This window comes from Dasypus novemcinctus, chromosome 11 (assembly GCF_030445035.2).
Source record: "Dasypus novemcinctus isolate mDasNov1 chromosome 11, mDasNov1.1.hap2, whole genome shotgun sequence".
Classification (NCBI taxonomy): Eukaryota; Metazoa; Chordata; class Mammalia; order Cingulata; family Dasypodidae; genus Dasypus; species Dasypus novemcinctus.
The window spans coordinates 39,724,757-39,744,838 of record NC_080683.1 but is presented as its reverse complement, the minus strand read 5'-3'; the positions used below and the strand labels follow the sequence as shown (position 1 = coordinate 39,744,838).

Here is a 20,082-nt window from a genome sequence, read left to right as displayed (position 1 = left end):
ATTTCCTTCAATACTCCTTCTGCCCCCTTTCACTTCTCTTCTCCCTCTATTATGCCTATAATGCATATGTTTATACATTTTGTGTTGTCATTCAAATCCCTAAGTCTCTGCTGGATTTTTTTTCTTTTTATCGATCTGTTCTACTATCTTTCTGATTTCATTTGTACAGTCTTTCATATCATTGATTCTTTTCTCTGACTGTTTAAATCTGCTATTATGTGCTTCCAGTGTATTTTTGATTTATTGGCATTGTGCCATTCATCACATCAGGTCCATTATCTTTTTATATATGTTTATAGCTTCTTCAGTATATTCCTTCTGTGTCCTCTTAGTATCCTTGATCTCTTCCTTGACTTTGTTAAGTTGATTAATAATATGAATATGTTTATCTTGATGGACTTATTTGGTTGGTTAGCTTCTCTTTCTACTCTAGGGTTTTATTTTGTTGCTTCTCTATGTGTAGTAAAGTTAATTTTTGATACTTGGTACCTCTTATTATACATCTTTGCAGTTGTCTGTGTTTCCATGGAAAAAAAATTATGACCAGAGAAAAAGAAAGGATAAGAAGAAATAAAGTATAACAGTAATAAATATACAAAAAAAGATAGAAGAGGAACTATGAAAGAACTAGAAAACTAAGTAATATGAGTAAAAAATCAAAACAAAACAAAAAAACCAACACAAAGGAATAAGAATAAAAAAGGTGGAATAGAAAAAATAAAACAGGAAGCAAAATAGAGATAAAAATACAATGAATTGAAACTCTGGACAGATGAGAAGAGAATAGAAGGAAAGAAAAATATTTAAAGAGGAGAGAAAGAGAAAAAGAAAAAATGAAGACCGAACAAGTGGTAAATGAAAGAAAAGAACAGAAGTCAGAAGACAGAAAAATGAAGGAAAGAAGAGCAATAAAATAAATAAAAGTAAAAAAAGGAAACAAAAAAGCAAAACAACAAACAAAGAAACAATACAGTAACAAAGAAACAAACAATAGTAAAGAAACAACCCAGCAAAAACAGCCTTCCCTGTTATGCCCCTAGGGAACTTATCAGGCTGCTGATGCTCATCAATTAATCACCATGCAGCCTGCCCTCCATAGATGATGTATCCAATTTTAGAGAATAAAATAATGGAAAAAGAAAAGAAAAAAATCCAAAAAACTGTAAAACACAACGGTAGAAATTCATTCCATAAGTTCCCTATCACCAGGTGCTAGCTGTGTGCCTAATCACTCCCTGGATCCCTTCTTTTAGGAGGTATCTGGCCTCTAACCATTGACCTTCTACATACAAGGCAAGAATTTCCCCATTGTACTATAGACTAAATAGGCTTTTTAAAGCTTATTGGGCTCTTCCTGTCCCCATTTCCCTTAGGGGAGTTGGACTTCTAACAGTTTTCAGGGTCCAGGATAGTTAGGTGCCTGCTTCTGTCCACTTCATGAACAAGTTCCACTCTCATAGGCTGTTTGGGTGTGACAGCCTGCCTGAGCAGGTTTCCTCCTCCCCTCTTCCCAGGGCCACCTCAGTGCTGGCTGGTATTCTCCCTAAGATTCAGAGGGGCCTCAGGTGGACAAACCCACAGAAAGGAAACCATTTTCCACCATTCACCAGACCTTCTTCTTCCCAGGGAATTCTTCCTCCAAATCAGCTGGCTGGTAAAAACCAGGGGATCCATTGAGGCTTATCTGCCCACCATATCCAGCCACAGAGGTGAATAACTCACAGTTCTCCCTAGAGCTCTTTATCTCTTTGTCCAGCTCCTTCCAGAATGATGTCCTTCAGCCTCCTGTACTGTGGATTCCCAAAACAGCCACTCAGGTAAGATTTTGCCACTTCTCTGTCATTTTTTGTGAAAGAGCTTAGTAGTTCCTACCTACATTGATGCCATTTTCCTGGAACTGGTAATATAAAGTCTGAAACTGAGAATCTTCCAACTTCCTTCTTCCTTTTTAAGGTGTTTTTAGTTATTCAGGTCCCTTCCCTTCCAAATAAATTTGATAACTGGGTTTTCCCTTTCTTTAACAAAGGCTGTTGGGATTTTTATTGAGATTGCATTGACTCTGATTATCAATTTCGGTAGAGTTGACATCTCATTGATATTAGATCTTCCCATCCATGAACATGGAATGTTCTTCCATTTATTTAAGTCTTCATTGATTTCTTTTAGCAGTACATTTTATTTTCCTGAATACAACTGAAAAATATGGACTGCTTCCTGTATTTTCATGTCATCCTTGCGTAAAGGCCATGCTAACCTTTTCTGTGTTGTTTCAGTTTAATTTGTGTGCTGCTGAAAAGACCACTAGGTCTTAGAACTTTGTCTCTTCTTTTTAAATATGAGCATTTATTCTATAAATTTCCGTCTAAGCACTGCCTTCACTGCAGTTCCTGCGTCTTGATACGTTGTATTTTTATTTTTCATTTGTCTTCAAGTATTTATCAATTTCCTTTGCAATTTCTTCTTTGACCCTTTGGATGTTTAAGAGAGTGTTATTTACCTTCTATATATTCATGGATTTTCCCATTCTCTGCCAGTTTTTTATTTCCCACTTCATTCCATTAGGGTCAGAGAGGATGCTTCATAGATTTTGGTCTTTCTAAATTATTTAGAAGAGTTTTGTGACCCAACATGTGGTCTATTCTGAAGAATGATCCATGAACACTTGAGAAGAATGTATAACTTGCTTTTGGGGTATAGTGTTTTGCATATGCATGTTAGGGCTTGTTCATTTATCATATTATTCAAGTGCCCTGTTTCCTTATTGATCTTCTGTCTGGATATTCTATGTATTGTTGAGAGTAGCATATTGAGCTATTATTGTCGAGGTGTTTATTTCTCCCTTTGGTTTTGCCAGTGTTTGCCTCAGGTATCTTGGGGCATCATAGATTGGTGGATAAATATTTATGATTTTTATTTCTTCTTGTTGGATTGCCCTTTTTATTAATATACAGTGTCCTTCTTTGTCTCATAACAGCTTTTGACTTAAAGTCCATTTTGACCTATATTAGTACAACTACCCAATGCTCTTGCATGGAATATCTTTTTCTGTCCTTTCACTTTCAACCTATTTGTGTTTTGGGGTCTAAGGTGAGTCTCTTGTAGATAACATAGATTTGAAACATGCTTTTTTATTCATTCTGCCAACCTGTGTCTTTTGATTGGGGAGTTTAATCCATTAACATTCTGTGTTATTCATGTAATGGCAGTACTTAACCCAGTCATTTTGTTCTTTGGTTTTTATATCTCATATCTTTCTTTGTTTTGGTCTTTCTTTACCTTTATTGCAACCTCCTTTTCTGAATAGTTGATTTTTGTGATGTATCTGTCCGATCCCTATCTCATTTCTATTTCTTCATAATTTTAAAATATACTTTTTGTGGTTACCCAAGGGTTTGTATTATAAAATTTACATATATAACCTACTAATTTGAAGTTACCAATTTATCTTAAATAGAATGCATGTTCTCTGCTCCCATATCTCTCTGTCTCACCATTTTATGTCCTTTTTGCCTCACTTTATATTTTGCCAGTCCTTTATCAGGAAATATTATTTTCTTTCTTCAATTGTATTCTGATTCTTATATGACTTAAAGAGTAGAGCTGTATATTGAGGATATAGTAACTATTGGGTTTTGCATTTACACTTTTATTTATCTTTACTGAAGATCTTCATTTCTCATACTCTCCAAAGGCACTCTCCTCTCACTACCTTTCAATCTGCAGAACTCCCTTTAGTAATTCTTGTGGAGTCCAGAATTTCATTAATGAATTATCTCAGTTTCTGTTTATTTGTTAATATATTAAACTTGCCCTAGTTTTTTTTTTAAACAAATCAATATTATTGATGCATATTAAGGAAGCATAAAAACATCTAAAGTATACAATCAATGGTATTTGGTATAATCACATAGCTGTGCATTCATCACTTCAATCATTTTTGGGTATTTTCATTATTCCAGTAACAATAATAATAAAACAAAAACCCTCAAAAACAAAAAACAAAATTCACCACGTCTCAAACTCCCCATGCTTCCCCTGCCGTAAATGACTGCTGTTCTGTTTACTTCACTCTAGTATATTGGTACTTATATTTTGTAAAAAGTCTTATAAGTGCAATATACATATTTTACATGGAGTTTCATATATACAGTACCATGTGCATTTTGGGACTTTCCATCTAGGAATATACCAGACCTTAGACTTATCTTTACAACTACTGTCATTCCTATAGAATAGCTCTGCTAGATACAACACTATGATGTGCTTTCCCCATGTATATTGGTACTTATATTTTGTAAAAAGTCTTATAAGTGCAATATACTATTTTACATGGAGTTTCATATATACAGTACCATGTGCATTTTGGGACTTTCCATCTAGGAATATACCAGACCTTAGACTTACCTTTACAACTACTGTCATTCCTATAGAATAGCTCTGCTAGATAAAACACTATGATGTGCTTTCCCCATTTCTATTAATTTGCAAAGATTTACAACCAGTATTTTTGCAAGTTCTGCACAGATTAAACCTCAGCTTTCCATTCTCTACCTTCATTCTATTTTCTGTTGACCTATATTCTAATTATTAACTTCATGAGTTTATATATTTCATTCATAATAGCACAATCATACAGTATTTGTCCTTTGTGTCTGCCTTGCTTCACTCAACATAATGTGGGCCAGGTTCATCCATGTTGTCATATGCATAATGATTTAATTTGTTATTCCTGCTGCATAATATTTGATCATGTGTATACACCATAATGTGTTTATCCATTCATCAGTTGGTGGACACCAGGTGTGTTTCCAACTTTTGACAATGTGCATAACACCACTATGAACATCGTTGTGCACATGTCTATTCATATCACTGCTCTCAGGTCTTCTGGGTATATACCTAGTAAAGATATTGCTAGGTCACATGCCATACAGTCCTCCACAGTGACTGTAAAATTCTATGTTCTGACCAACTGTGAATAACTATCCCTATCTCTCTACAACCTCTCCAAAATTTAGTTTTCTGACTTCTTACTAGTGGCCAGTCTAATAGGTGGGAAATGATATCTCATCGTAGTTTTGATTTGCATTCCCTATACACTAGTGATGTTGAACATTTTATCATGTGTTTTTTCGCCATTTGTATTTCTGCTCCGGACAGTTGTCTTTTGCCGTTTTGTAATACGGTAGATTGTTTTTTAGTTGTTGAGTTGATTTATCTCTTCGTATATCATGGATTTTAAAATCTTACCAGATTTGTGATTACCAAATATTTTCTCCCATTGCATCAGCTGCCTTTACATCCTTTTGACAAAGTCCTTTGTGGTACAAAAGTGTTTAATTTTGAGGGGGTCCCATTATCCCTTTTTTCTTTTGTTGCTTGTGCTCTGGGTGTAAGGTTTAAGAAACTACCACCTACCACAAGATGTTGAAGATGTTTTCCTATGTTTTCTTCTAGGAATTTTAGGGTTGTTGCTTTTACATCTAGTTCCTGGATCCATTTTGAGTTAATTTTTTATTGAAGTGTGAGATAGGGAATTTCTTTCTTTCGGGTATGGCTGTCCAGTTCTCCCCACACCATTTGTTGAATAGACTCTTCTGGCCCGGCTGAGAGGGCTTGACAGCCTTGTAAAAAATCACTTGATGGAAGATGTGAGGGCCTATTTCTAAGTTCTCTAATTTTGTTCCATTGGTCAATTTGTCTTTTTGACAGTACCATGCTATTTTTTGTACTGTAGCTAAGTAATATGTCAGAAAGTGAGAATCCTTCAACTTTGTTTTTCTTTTTAAAGATTTTTTTGGCTATTTGAGGTGACTGACCCTTCCAAATAAATTTGATAATAAACTTTTCCATTTCTGCAAACAGGTTCTTGGGATTTTTATCAGAATTACACTGAATCTCTAAATCATTTTGGGTGCAATTGACATCTTAACAATATTTAATCTTCCAATCCATGAATGTGGAATGTCTTCCATTTATTTGTCTTCTTTGGTTTCTTTTAGCAATGTTTTGTTGTTTTCTCAAAACAGGACCTTTATGTCCTCGGTTAGGATTATTCCTAAATTTTTTATTGCTTTATTTGCTTTTCTAAATGGAATTTTAATTTCCATTTCCTACTCAGATTGCACATCAGTAATGTATAGAAATGCTATTGATTTTTGCTTACTAATCTTACATCTCACCACTTTGCTGAACTTGTCTATTAGTTTCAGAAGTTTTGCTGTGGATTTTTAAAGGAATTTCTAGATATAGGATCATATCACCAGTGAATAGTGCAAGTTTTACTTCTTCCTTTCTTATTTGGGTGCTTTTCATTTCTTTATCTAGCCTAATTGCACTAGCTAGAAATTCTAGCACAATATTGAATAACAATGGTGACACTGGGCCTCCTTTTTCTTGTTCCTGATCTCAATGCTACCTGTAGGTTTTTCTTATATGATCTTTACCATACTAAGAAAGCATTCTTCTATTCCTATCTTTTGGAGTTTTTTTTTTTTTAATCAAGAAATTGTGCTATATTTTGTCAAATGCCTTTTCTGCATCAACTGAGGATCAGGTGACTTTTTCTTCTTCAGTTTATAAATGTGGTTTATTACACTAATTGATTTTTTTTGTGTTGAACCACCTTCCCATACCTGGGATAAAGTCCATCTAATTGTGGTGTATAATACTTTTAATGTGCTTTTAGATTCTGTTTGCAAGTATTTTGTTGTGGATTTTCACATCTAAATTCATTAGAGATACTGGTCTGTAATTTTTTCTTGTAGTATCTTTATCTGGTTTTGGTATTAGGGTTATGTTGGTTTCAATTAATGAGCTTGGTAACATTCTTTCCTGTTCAATTTTTTGGAAGAGCCTGAGCAAGATTGGAATTAGATTGTCTTTGAATGATGGTTAGAATTCATCTGTGAAACCACCTGGTCCCAGGCTTTTCATCTTTGGGAGGTTTTTGATGACTGTTTCAATCTCTTCCGTTGTGATTGGTTTGCTGAGGTCTTCATTTCTTCTAATCATTTCAGGTGGTTTGTGTTCTAGAAATCTGTCCATCTACTCAACATTGTATAGTTGTTTTGTCATATAGTTCTTCATAGTGTCCTCTTATGATCTCTCTTATTTCTGTGGGATCAGAGGTAATGTCCCCCTTCCCATTTCTGATTTTTTAAACTTGCATTTCTCTCTTTTTTCTTTCTCAGTCTAGCTAAGGGTTTGTCAATTTTGTTAATCTTGTCAAAATCAACTTCTGGTTTTGTTGATGCTATTATTTTTGTTCTTGATTTCATTTATTTGCTCTGACTTTACCATTTCTTTCCTTCAGTAAGGTTTGGGATTAGTTATGAGTTCTTTTTCTAGGTCCTTCAGATGTGCAGTTAGATCCTCAATTTTAGCTTTTTCCTTTTTAAATGTAAGCATTTATGACTAAAAATTTCCCTCTCTACATTGCCTTTGTGGCATCCCATAGGTTTTGATATGTTGTGTTTTCTATTTCATTCAGCCAAGACATTTTCTGAATTCTCTTCCACTTTCTTCTTTGACCCACTTATTATTAGAGTGTCATTTAATCTCCATATATTTATGAATTTTCCCTTTTTCCTTCCACTATTGATTTCCAGCTCCATTCCACTATGATCAGAGAATGTGTTTTGTATGATTGCAATCTGTTTAAATTTATGGAGTCGTGTTTTGTGACCCACCATATGGTCTATCCTGGAGAAGGATCCGTAAGCACTTGAAAAGAATGTATCAACTACTGTTTTGGGGTACAATGCTTTATAGGTGTCTGTTAGGTCTAGTTCATTTATCATATTATTCAAGCTCTCTGTTTCTTTATTCTCTGTCCAGATCTTCTATCTAATATTGAGAGTGGCATATTGAAGTCTCCAACTATTATTGTAGAGAAATCTATTGTTCTCTTTGTTTTGCTGGTGTGTACCTCATGTGTCTTTGGGCACTCATTTTAGGTGAATACATATTTAATATAGTTATTTCTTCTTTGTGAGTTCCCTTTTATTGATATATAATGACTTCTTCACCCCTCATAACAGTTTTGCATTTAAAATCTATTTTGTTTGATATCAGTATCATTACTCCAGCTCTTTTGAAGCTACAATTTGCATGGAAAATCTTTTTCCAACCTTTCGTTTTTAACTGGATTGTATCCTTATGTCTGAGCTGAGTCTCTTGTAGAACATGTAGATGGTTGATTTTAAAAAATACATTCTATCAGTCAATGCCTTTTGATTGCAGAGTTCAAGCCATTTACACTTAATTTATTACTGTAAAGTCTTTACATACTTCATCCATTTTCACTTTTGACTTTCTGTTGTTATATCATACTATTGTCTGTCTTTATACTGCTTAATTTATGCTTCTTAATAATCATTTCTACAGCCTTCTTAAAGTCCCTTGCCCCTGTTTTTCTTTTTAGACTGCAATACTCCCTTTAGAATCTCTTGTAATTCTGGTCTTTTGGTAACATTTTCTATCAGTTTCATTTGTCTGTGAAGACTGAATTCACCCTTATTTCTGAAGGAAAGTTTTGCCAGATTCACAATTCTTGACTGCAAGTTTTTCTCTTTCAGTATCTTAACTACATTATTCTTGTCTCCATGGTTTCCAATGAGAGGTTGGCGTTCAGTCTTATTAATGTTCTCTTGTATGTGATGCTTTGTTTTTCAATTGCTGCTTTCATAATCCTCTCTTTATCTCTGATATTTGTCATTCTGAATAGTAGGTGTCTTGGTGTATGTCTATTCAGATTTGTTCAGTTTGGGGTGCATTGTCCTTCTTGGATACTGATATTTATGTCTTCCTGAAGTCTTGGGACATTTTGTTTTTTTCCTGGTATGGCTTTTAATTTTTTTGCTTATGTCTAGACATCTAAATATGTTGGAGAATTGCTGTGATGACCAATTTCCCTCTCTTTCCAATGTTTCTTTTTTTTTTATTGCTCTTCTTTGACATTTGGTCTAACTTATTCCAAAATTTTAGATTTCCCAGCTTATGCTGTTAATATTGGGCCAGGGACTCACTAAGAGGCATAGATATTTTTCCCCCAGGAGCCTTGGTTAAGAGAGACCTTTAAAAGTAGTTTTTCTCCATGAAGCTTCCAGACTGACCAGGGGATGGTGCACACCTGCTCACCTTTCCATGGAGTCTTTCTTCTAATCATTGCTTTCATGTGTTTTGGTCTGGCCCAAGCCAAAATTTAAATTTAAAGCAGGCTCTTCTGGCCAAATTCACTGAAGAGAAACTCCCTGACCCACCACCCCACTTTCCTTGTAACAGCTTCAGGGAGGAAGATGCCTGTTCCCTCTCAGTCAGCTGCAGTGAGCCAGTGGTTTTGCCCCAGCTTAACTTTTGGGATGGGGGAGGGCAGCCCTTCTTGGCCACCACAGGGTTTGGTAAGTTATGTTTGTTGTTCCTGGTGTTCGCTCTGTCTCTCACTCTCCTGGGAGTGATATAGCACTGTCCTGGTCTGCTGACACCCAAAACAGTTCCCTCAGATAACTTTTGGCCCTTCCTCCATTGTTTTGGTGAAAAAGTTGAACTTGTTTGCCTACTCCTACACCATCTTCCCAGAATTTCCCTTGCCCTCATTGTTGAAGGACACTTTTGCTGGATAAAGAATTTTTGGCTGGCTGTTTTTTGCTTTCAGCACCTTAAATGTATTATCTACTGCCTTCTCACCTCTGTGGATTCTGATGGAAAATTGGCACTTAACCTAATTGAGGATTCCTTGTATGTGACTGTGGCAGTTTGATATTATTTATGAATTCCAAAAAGAGATATTTGATTTTGTTTGTAAACAGTTTGTTCTTCTGTGCTTGATAACCCTTTAATTGTATTAGATTCAGCTGAGATGTCTGATTAAATTATGCTAAGATTAGGTCTTTGATTCTAACATGTCATTAGAGTATGACTCCATGTTAAGTCCCAGCCCCTTTGGGCTGATAAAACAGACTTTCACATGGAAGTAGACACACAGAGAAGAACACAGAGAAAGAGAGACAGCTCATTAGACATGGCAGAAGCCCCAGGAAGAGAGATGAGTCTGATAATCTACAGCTGATCTTGCAAAGAGAACAGAGCAGCTGAACTCAGAAAGAACCTCGAGCCTGAGGTAGAGACATAAGCTTTATGCCAGCCTACAGATGAGATTGAAAGAAGCTGGGCCCACAGAGCCTTAAGAGGAAGAATGAAGGCTGAACCCTTGCAGACATTGCCCATTATCTTGCTTCACAGGTGAGTGAGAAAGTACCTCTTATGGTTCTTTGATTTGGACTCTTTAGAGCCTTGTAAGCTTCTAACCCAAATAAATCCCCTTAATAAACCCTACATAGTTCTGGTACTTTGCATCAGCACCCCTTCTAGTTAACTAATATAGTGCCCAATCAATGCTCTTTTGCTGCTTTCAGAATTCTGTCTTTATCTTTGGCATTTGAGATTGTGATTAGTATGAGCCTTCAAGTAAGTCTAATAAGGTATATACTGTTTCAAGCATGTTGCACTTCTTGGACATGTATATTTTTGTCTTTCATAAGATTTGGGAAATTTTTGGCCATTATTTCCTCAAATATTCTTTCTGTCCCTTTCCTTTCTCTTCTTCTGGGACATTCATGACACATATGTTCATTTTGTCACTCAATTCATTAAGACACTGCTCAATTTTTCCATTTGTTTTCTGTCTGTTCTTCTGATTGTATCTTTTCAATTTTCCTGTCTTTTAGATCACTGATTATTTCTTCTGCCTGTTCAAATTTGCTGTTGTATGCCTCTAGTTTATTTTTTGGCAGTATTAATTTTTTTGTCTTTATTTTTTTAATATTACATTAAAAATATGAGGTCCCCATATACTCCCCACCCCCCTCACCCCACTCCTCCCATAATATCCCCATGATTTGTTTTGTGATTTTCATACTTTCAAATTCTTCTTTACACACGTACATTGTCTTCCTAATATTATCTATCTCTTTATGCCTATTTTCCTTCTCCTTGAATTGATTTAAGAGATTTGTGTGAACATCTTTGATTATTTCTTCCAATGTGACTCTCCTGTGAAGTTTTAGTTTTTTCCCTTTCCTGGGCCACGTCTTCCTGTTTTTTATATGATTTGTAATTTTTTTGTTCATATCTAGACATCTGTTTATCTTGATGTGTTAACTCAGAAGTCCATCTCTTCCTGTCATCTAAGGTTTTATTGTTGATTGACGTTGTGTTAAGTTTCTTCCTTGACACTTGTTCTGACTTATTCTAGATCTTTAGAATAGCCTGTTTATAACTCTTCAGATTTTCTCAGCTGTACTTCATCTGATTCTTGCTTTGGATATGCAGTTCAATTTTTAACTGCACATTTTGTGCAATTGTTTCACCTCCAGGAGAGACCTTCCTTTCCCCTGTTTTGTTTTGTTTTTTTCCTACTCTGGGAATCTTGATCTGTTGTGTTTGTTTTTGTGCAGACTTTTCTTTCAAGCTCCTATAATTTGTTTAAATGTCCTCCTTCAGTCAGTGCTATGTTTTCCTTACACTTTTCAGTTCTGGAAATTCTTTTATCTTACAGCAGTTCAATTGAACACCCCTTCCTTTTTTTTTTTTTCCCTGTGACACATTTTTGCTTATGGTTTCTTCCCCATTAGGGCATCCCACCCTGAGGAGCCAGATGGGGTCAAGTCAGAAATGTGGGGCACTTCAGAAAAGTCCATACTGCTGTTAGGTACCCTCTGACTGAAGCTGGATTCGTAAGGGCACAAAGTTCTTATCAGCCTGTTAATTGTGATCGCTCTCTTTCTCCCTTTTCTCTCCCTGGGGGCCCTTTTGGCACAGCACTTCTCCTCAGTGACTTTTCTTCTGCCTTAGGTCTCTCCCAACTTAGGTCCCTGTGCCTGGATATGCTTAGAGTTCTATCTCATTACTTTAGTGATTTCTCTAGTCTCAGTTTGCTGTGGGATAGGCCCAGGCTATGCTGCCTCTTTGTGACTTGCACTGTGCAGGACTGAGTGAGGAGAAGAATGGAACTGACTGGCATATGGAATGGAATCCCCCTCCTGAGATTTTTCTGTATCTTGGACTCAGCAATTGTGGAGTCCTCTAGTCTACTCTCCTCCAGGATTCTAAGAAAGTGAAATTTGTCCTTTTCTCTGACAAATCTCTGTGGAGGGTTTCTCAAGGAGACCTTATAGAACCATATCATTGATGCCATTCTTTTTCCCTTTCTTGATAATTTCATTCAATGCATGAAAGTTTATAATTTTCATCCAATTTATCTATTGTTTCTTTTTCTGTTCATTTTTTTGGTCACATCTAAGAATCCATTGCCAAATCCTAGGTCATGAAGATCTGTTCCTATATTATCTAACATTTTAACAGTTTTACCTCTTATTCTTAGCCCTTTGATCCCTTTGGAGTTGATTTTTGGATAGTGTGTGTAGGGGTGTAATTTCCTTCATCTACATGTGAATATTCAGTTTTCTCTTTTGGAGTTGATTTTGTATACTGTGTGAGGAAGGGGTGTAATTTCATTCATCCACATGTGAATATCCAGTTTTCTCAACACCATTTGTTGAAGAGAATATTCTTTCCCCAGTGCATATACTTAGCACCCTTGTCAAAAATCAATTGGCCATATATGTGTAGGTCTATTTCTGGACTTTTAATTATGTTCCACTGATTTATTTGTCTATTTTTGTGCAGTAACACACTGTTTTGATTACTGTCACTTTGTAATGCAATTTGCAATTGGGAAGTGTGAGTCTGCCAACCCTGTTCTTTTTCAAGATTGTTTTTGCTATTCAGGGTCTCTTGCAATTTGCATATATAGCTGAGGATGGGTTTTTCCATTTCTGCCATCTATGTGTTTATTTAGATATTCTTTAACTTCTTTCAGCAATATTTTGTAGTTTTCAGTATAAAGGTGTTTTGTATCCTTGTTTAATATTCCTAGATAGTTTATTATTTTAGATGCTATTGTAAATGAAATAGTCATCTTAATTTCTTGTTTGGGTTGTCCATTTCTAGTGTATAGGTCCAAGTTGATCTCATATCTTATCATTTTGCTGAATTTATTTACTAGGTCTAATAGTCTAGTGGTTTTCTTGACTCATTTTTGTTTTCTCTATATAAGATCATATTGTCAGCAAAGAGGTAGCTTTACTTTTTCCTTTCCAATTTGTATATGCATTATTTCTTTTTCTTGTTTAATTGCTCTGGAAACAACTTTTTTTAATAATATTTTTCCATTAAAGTTAATAGATCACAAGGAAAGTTACCTTGAAGAACATAAAAATAAAAACAAAAAACCTAAGAGGTTCCCATATAACCCATTCCCCCCTACCTCATCATTTTTGCAAATTGTACATTTTGAAGATATATACCTCACAAAAAATTACATTAAAAAATATGAGGTTCCCGTATACCCCCCCACCCCCCTCCCCATTCCTCCCACACCAACAACCTCCCCATCATTGTGGCACACTCATTGCACTTGGTGAACACATTTTGGGGCACTGCTGCACTACACAGATAATAGTTCACCCTGTAGTTCACACTCTCCCCCAGTACATTCAGTGGGTTATGGCAGGATATAGAAAGTCCAGCTTCTGACCCTACAATATCATTTAGGACAACTCAAAATCCCCCAAATGCTCCCACATCACATCTCTTTTTCCCTTTCCCTATCCTCAGCAACTACTGTGGCCAATTTCTCCACCTCAGTGCTAAAATTTCTTCTATTACTAGTCACAATAGTTTTATAGTAGAGTATCAGTAAGTCCACTCTAGACCAGTTTTTATTCCTCCGTTCTGTGGACCCTGGGATGGTGATGTCCTCTCCACCTCTAGGTTAAGAGGGGGCTTAGATTCTACATGGATGATGGATGCAATTCCTCTGCTTGTAGTTATAGGCACTCTTGTTTCCCTGGTGTGGTGGTTGACCGTCTTCATCTCCCTGTTAGCTGGCCTGGGTAAAACCAACAAACCAGAGAGTAGGAGTCACCACTCTGCTGAGGCTCAGGCCCCAGCTGGCATATGGGCAGTACAGAGATTCAAGTCTCCTAAGTATGCACCATCCCTAGTGCCAGCCACAGGCTTAGTAAAAGTGTCAGAAAAGGCATGTGTAGAAAAGTCACATCTGAGTCCAGCTCCATCACACTCAGGAGCACAAATTCCAAAGTAGGACCCTCTGACATGGTTCAGAACTTCAAATCGATCTGTTATGACCATATACTCTGTGGATCTCCTTAGCCTTCAGGAGAACCAGTATCTAGGGTTGTATTTAGTTTGGCTTTTTCTGTGGTCCTGTTGAGGTGTGCATAAGTGTGACCCCTCTGATGACCTCCTGGATCATTTTGGAAGACTCTTAGCCATATAAACTCATTTGTTTTTGCCATTTCCCCTCTTATTCAAGGTAAAAAAGCAGTTTTTAACACTTGATCCAACATGTAGGTCGAGATATTCTGCTGGTCTGAGTTGACCCTTTTATTCGAGGTCTCTTTCTAGTTGCTTCACCAGTTAGTGGATGGTAGTAATCCCTTGGTGCAGAAATGCTCATTCCCAGGAGTCATGTCCCACACTGAGGGGAAGGTAATGCATTTATATGCTGTTTGGCTTAGAGAGTGGCCACATTTTAGCAACATGGAGGCTGTCAGCAGGTAACACTTAGGCAACCTGCAGCTCTAGGCCTAGTTGAAATTTCAGAAACACAGGCTCCTAAGTATAGTCGTCAATATCAATGGGGTCATTATTGGACCATGCTTCCTTGTTGATCTTTCCCATTGCACTTGGGGGATTATTGTTGTTCCATTGGGAAATGTGTCAGAGCTCCCCTGGGTAGGAATTCAGCACTCCCTCAGTTGACATTTGTAACTGTAACTACCAAAAAAAGTACCCAACATATATCATAACACATTTATGTCTCCCATATACATGCCCAGGAGAACTCCCCGCCACCCATTTGCTCCCCATCAATAACACCCCACATCAGAGTTCCTCCCCTGTCATATTTGAATCTCTCTGTGGTCCAAAACTTCTTCAACAATGAATCCTAATATATTGCCAAATTTAATTAATAGGAAATTGAGGGTTTTAAAGTTTAGAAATATAATAAATAATCATTCAGTAATACTAAAATTAAAAAGTAAAAATAAATTGGTGTATTAATAAAATGAAAAATATTATAAATCTTTGTTTCTAATGCTTTGGCTTTCATCACTGTAATAGGTGTTGCCCTGTATGTACAGTGGCAAGGCACTTTCTTTCATTTCTTCCTCAGTGTCTACATCCTTTCTTTTTTTCTAGTTTTTAATTTTGTATTCAAAAAGTTTTAAATCACAGTAATTCACATACACAATATAGGGGACTTGCAGATATCCAACATCAAACTTTTACCCCTTTCCCCAGCATGTTCATGTTATATTTGCTGCAGCTGATGTACAGATTTTGAAGCATAGCTATCAAACATGGTTCCATTTTGGTTTACATTATTGTAGACTGTACAAATTTCTAAATTTTTAGTTTCTTTATGTTTTACATTATGGTTTATACTTTAGTTTACAGACTTTTATACACTTCAGTTGTAAGTTACCATGTCCTATATCCATCATTGCATGATCTTGTGGAGCACTTCCATTGTCCCCCAGTTGCCCTGCTTTCATCTATGCTATATCTCTCTCTCCCTCCCCTCAGGGCAACCATGACAATCAATCTTCACTACTTGAGGGACCAGATTTACAGATACTGCAATAATGCTGAGGGCTTGACATACTAGACTGCCCTAACTAATTGGAAGCCAGTGATTCTCTCAAGAAGACACAATTCCCTCTCTTTGGGAACATCAGATCTCCCAGGGATGTGGGTACACCTTCACACTCATTTTGTGGGTCTCCACCCAATGATATAACACACTATGACAAAATGAGCACTCACATACCCCCTAGAAGCTTGCCCCTGTACCAGATGTCCCCCGCCCCCCTTAAGCACCTTAAACAGGAGATCCTTTCTTATTATATTTTCTAAAGGGTTTTCTCAACAGTATAGTTTCAACCATATACCTGACATTCTCCCATATTCAACTGTTCCCTCCACCAATTCTCCCAATTTCTTGGGTCATCTGACCCATCCTCCAAACCCTAGCCCTCCTCAAGCCCACAAAACCCCACCCAAAGTTATCCTTATGCTTCCATTCTATCAATTCCCTGTACAAAAATTTACTTCCAGCTTATCATAGACTTCACCCATGTAGCTCAAAATCTTCCCCTCTCCCCCAAATTCCTTTAAGCCTATCTTCCAGTATTTAGCTCTCTGAGACAGCTTTTCCCTTCTTTTGTTTATGGATATCCAATTCTATAGGCACCATTTGTTAAAGAGGCCATTCTCTCCTAGTTGAGTGGGCTTGGTGGTCTTGTAGAATTATCAGATGACTGTATATATGAGGATCTATATCAGAACTCTCAATTCAGTTCCATTGGTCAGTGTGTCTACCCTTGTGGCAATACCATGCTCTTTTCACTACTATAGCTTTGTAGTATGTTTTGAAGTCTGGTAGTGTGATTCCTCCAGGTTCATTTTTACTTTTCAGTATTTCTTTGGCTATTCAGGGTCTCTTTCCTTTCCAAATAAATTTCATAGTTAGTTCTCTAGTTCATTAAAAAATGCTTGGTTGATTTTTATTTGGATTGCATTGAACCTGTAGATCAATTTTGGTAGGATAGACATCTTAATAATATTTAGTCTTCCTATCCATGAACAGGGAATATTCTTACACTTATTTAGGTCTTCTTTGATTTCCTTGAACAGTTTTGTGTAGTTTTCTGTGTATAAGACTTTTACATCTTTGGTAAATTTATTCCTAGGTATTTGTTTCTTTTAAAATTTACTATTGGAAATGGTATTTGTTTCTTGATTTCCTCCTCAGATTGCTCATCATTAGTGTACAGAAATGCTACTGATTTTTGTGCATTTATATTATACCCTGTGACTTTACTGAACTCATTTATTAGTTCTAGAAGCTTTGTTGTAAACTTCTCAGGGCTTTTTATGTATAGGATCATGTCATCTGCAAATAGAGAAATTTTGACTTCTTCCTTTCCTATTTGGATCCCTTTTATATCTGGTTCTTGCTTCATTGCTCAAGCAATACTTCTAACAGTGGTAAATAGAAGGGGTGATATTGGGCATCCTTGTCTTGTTCCTGATCTCAGAGGGAAAGATTTTAGGATTTCACCATTGTAAATGATGTTAGCTGTGGCTTTTTCATACATACCTTTTATCATGTTCAGAAAGTTTCCTTCTATTCCTATCGTTTGCAGTGTTTTTATCAGGAAATGGTGATGTATTTTGCCAAATGTTTTTTCTGCATCTGTAGATATAATCATGTCGTTTTTTCCCTTCAATCTGTTTATGTGGTGTATTACATTAATTGATTTTCTTATGTTGAACCATCCTTGCATACCAGGAATGAAATCCACTTGGTTGTGTTGTATAATTTGTTCAATGTGTTGTTGAATATGATCATCAAGTATTTTGTTGAGGATTTGGGCATCTAGGTTCATTAGAGAGATTGGTCTGTAATTTCCCTTTCTTGTGGTGTCTTTGTTTGGCTTTGGTATTAGGGTAATGTTGGCATCATAGAATGAGGTAAGCAATGTTCCTTTTATTTCAATTTTTGAAGGAGTTTAAGCAAGATTGGTGTTAATTCTTTCTGCAGTGTTTGGTAGAATTCACTGTGAAGCTGTCTGGCTCAGGGTTTTCTTTGTTGGGAGGTTTTTAGTGACTGATTCTATCTTTTTACTTGTGGTTGGTTTGTTGAGATCATCAGTTTTTTTTTGTCAATGTAGGCTGCTTATGTGTGTCTAGGAATTTGTCCATTTCCTCTAAATTGTCTTTCTTGTTGGAATATAGTCTTTCAAAGTATCCTTTTATGATAGTCTTTATTTCAGTGGGGTCAGTGTTGATCTTACCCTTCTCATTTCTCATTTTGTGTATTTGCATCTTCTCTCTTTTTTTCTTTGTTAGTCTAGCTAAGGAGTTGTCAATTTTATTGATATTCTCAAAGAACCAGATCTTTGTTTTGTTTATTTTTTCAAGTTCCTTTCTATTTTCTATTTCATTTAGTTCTGCTCTGATCTTTGTTATTTCCTTCTTTCTTCTTTCTTTGGATTTAGTGGTTTTTTTTTTAACTAATTCCTCCAATTGTTCAGTTAGTTCTTCAATTTTAGTTCTTCTTTTTTTGATGTGTGAATTTATGGCTATGAATTTCCCTCTCAATACAGCTTTTGCTGCATCCCAAAAGTTTGGATATGTTGTGTTATCATTTTCATTAGTTTCAAGGTAGTTATTGATTTCTTTTGAGATTTCCTCCTTGATCCACTGTTTTTCTAAGATTGTGTTGTTTAGCTTCCATTTCTTGGTGCCAAATCTGGGTCTCTGGCCCTTGCAGATTTCCAGCTTCATTTCACTGTGGTCAGAGGTATTATTTTGTATGATTTCAATGTTTCTAAATTTATCAATACTTTCTTTGTGGCCTAGCCTGTGGTCTATCTTGATAGAATGATCCATATGCACTAGAGAAAAATGTATATCCTGCTGTGTTTTGGTGTAATGTTCTCTATATATTTATTAGGTTCAGATCCTCTAATATATTGTTCAAAGTCTTTGTTTCTTTATGATTCTCTTTTACGATGTTCTGTCCAATGGTGATAGTTATGTATGTTAGATAGAATGGTTTGTTAAAGTCCCAAACTATATTTGTAGAGGCACCTCTTCCTTCACTTAGTTCTCTAGTGTTTGCCTCACATATTTGGATGCACCCTTGTTAGTGGCATAAAAGTTTATGATTGTTCTTTTTTGTTGAAAGATTATCCCTTTCACTAATATGTAGTGTCCATCTTTGTCTCTTACAACAGTGTTGCATTTAAAGTCTATTTTGTCCAATATTAATATAACTACAACTGCACTTTTTTGGTTACTGTTTGCCTGTAAGGTTGTTTTCCACCCATTCACTTTCAATCTCCTTTAATTCCTGCACCTAAGATGTGTTTCTTGCAACCATCATATAGTTGGGTCATATTTCCTTATACAATCTTCCAATCTGTTTCTTTTAACAGGTGTGCTTAATCCATTGACATTCAGTGTTATTACTTTCAAGAAATTACTTATAGTAGCCATATTTTATTTGGATTTGTGTTTATCATATGTTATTTGATTTTTTTCCTCTTTTTGTAGTTTTAGTTGTTCTTACACTCTCCTCCAACTCTGTCTCTCCTTTTTCTTTCTTTCCTCCTGCAGAATTCCTTTATGTATTTCTTGAAGAGCAGGTTTCTTGTTGGCATACTCTCTTAGTTTCTGTTTATCTGTGAATATTTTGAACTCTCCATAATTTTTGAATGCAAGCTTTGCTGAACAGAGTATTCTTAGTTGGAAATTCTTTGCTTTTAGTGCCTTGATTACGTTGTACCACTGCCTTCTTGCTCCATGGTTTCAGATGAGATCAGCACTTAATCTTATAGACCCTCCCTTGTATGTGATGGTTCTCTTTTCTCTTGCTGCTTTTAATATTTCTCTTGGTCTTGCACATTGGATAATTTGACAAGTATATATCTTGGGGTAGACCTGTTGGGATTTATCCTGTTTGAGGTGTGTTGTGCTTCCTGGACATGTACATCCATCTCCCTCAATAGATTTGGGAAGTTTTCAGCCATTATTTCCTCCAAAACCCCTTCTGTTCCTTTTCCTTTCTCTTCTCCTGGGATGCCTATAATGCATATGTTTGTGCATTTTGTGCTGTCATTCAGGTCCCTAAGTCCCTGCTGGATATTTTCTATCTTTATCAATTAATTCTACTATCTGTGTGATTTCAGATATATTTTCTTCCACATCACTAATTCTTTCCTCTGCCTCTTCAAATCTGCTGTTATTTGCTGAGGGTGTATTTTTGATTTCTTGGATTGTGCTATTGATCCCCATCATATCTGTTATCTTTTTGTGCATGATCACAATTTCTTTTGTATGTTCTCCAAGTGTTTTCTTAATATGCTTAATCTCTTCCTTCACGTCATTGAATTGGTCCATGATAGATGTTTTGAGAGCTTCAAT

At 36.1% G+C, this 20,082-nt stretch overlaps 1 non-coding gene across 1 annotated transcript; it reads right to left on the bottom strand.

Moving 5' to 3' along the window:
- Positions 1-2,196: 2,196 nt before the first annotated feature.
- Positions 2,197-2,302, bottom strand: LOC111766803 (U6 spliceosomal RNA). The gene has a single exon (XR_002798768.1). It is a non-coding gene; the product is annotated as a U6 spliceosomal RNA (small nuclear RNA).
- Between the last annotated feature and the right edge of the window lie 17,780 nt (positions 2,303-20,082).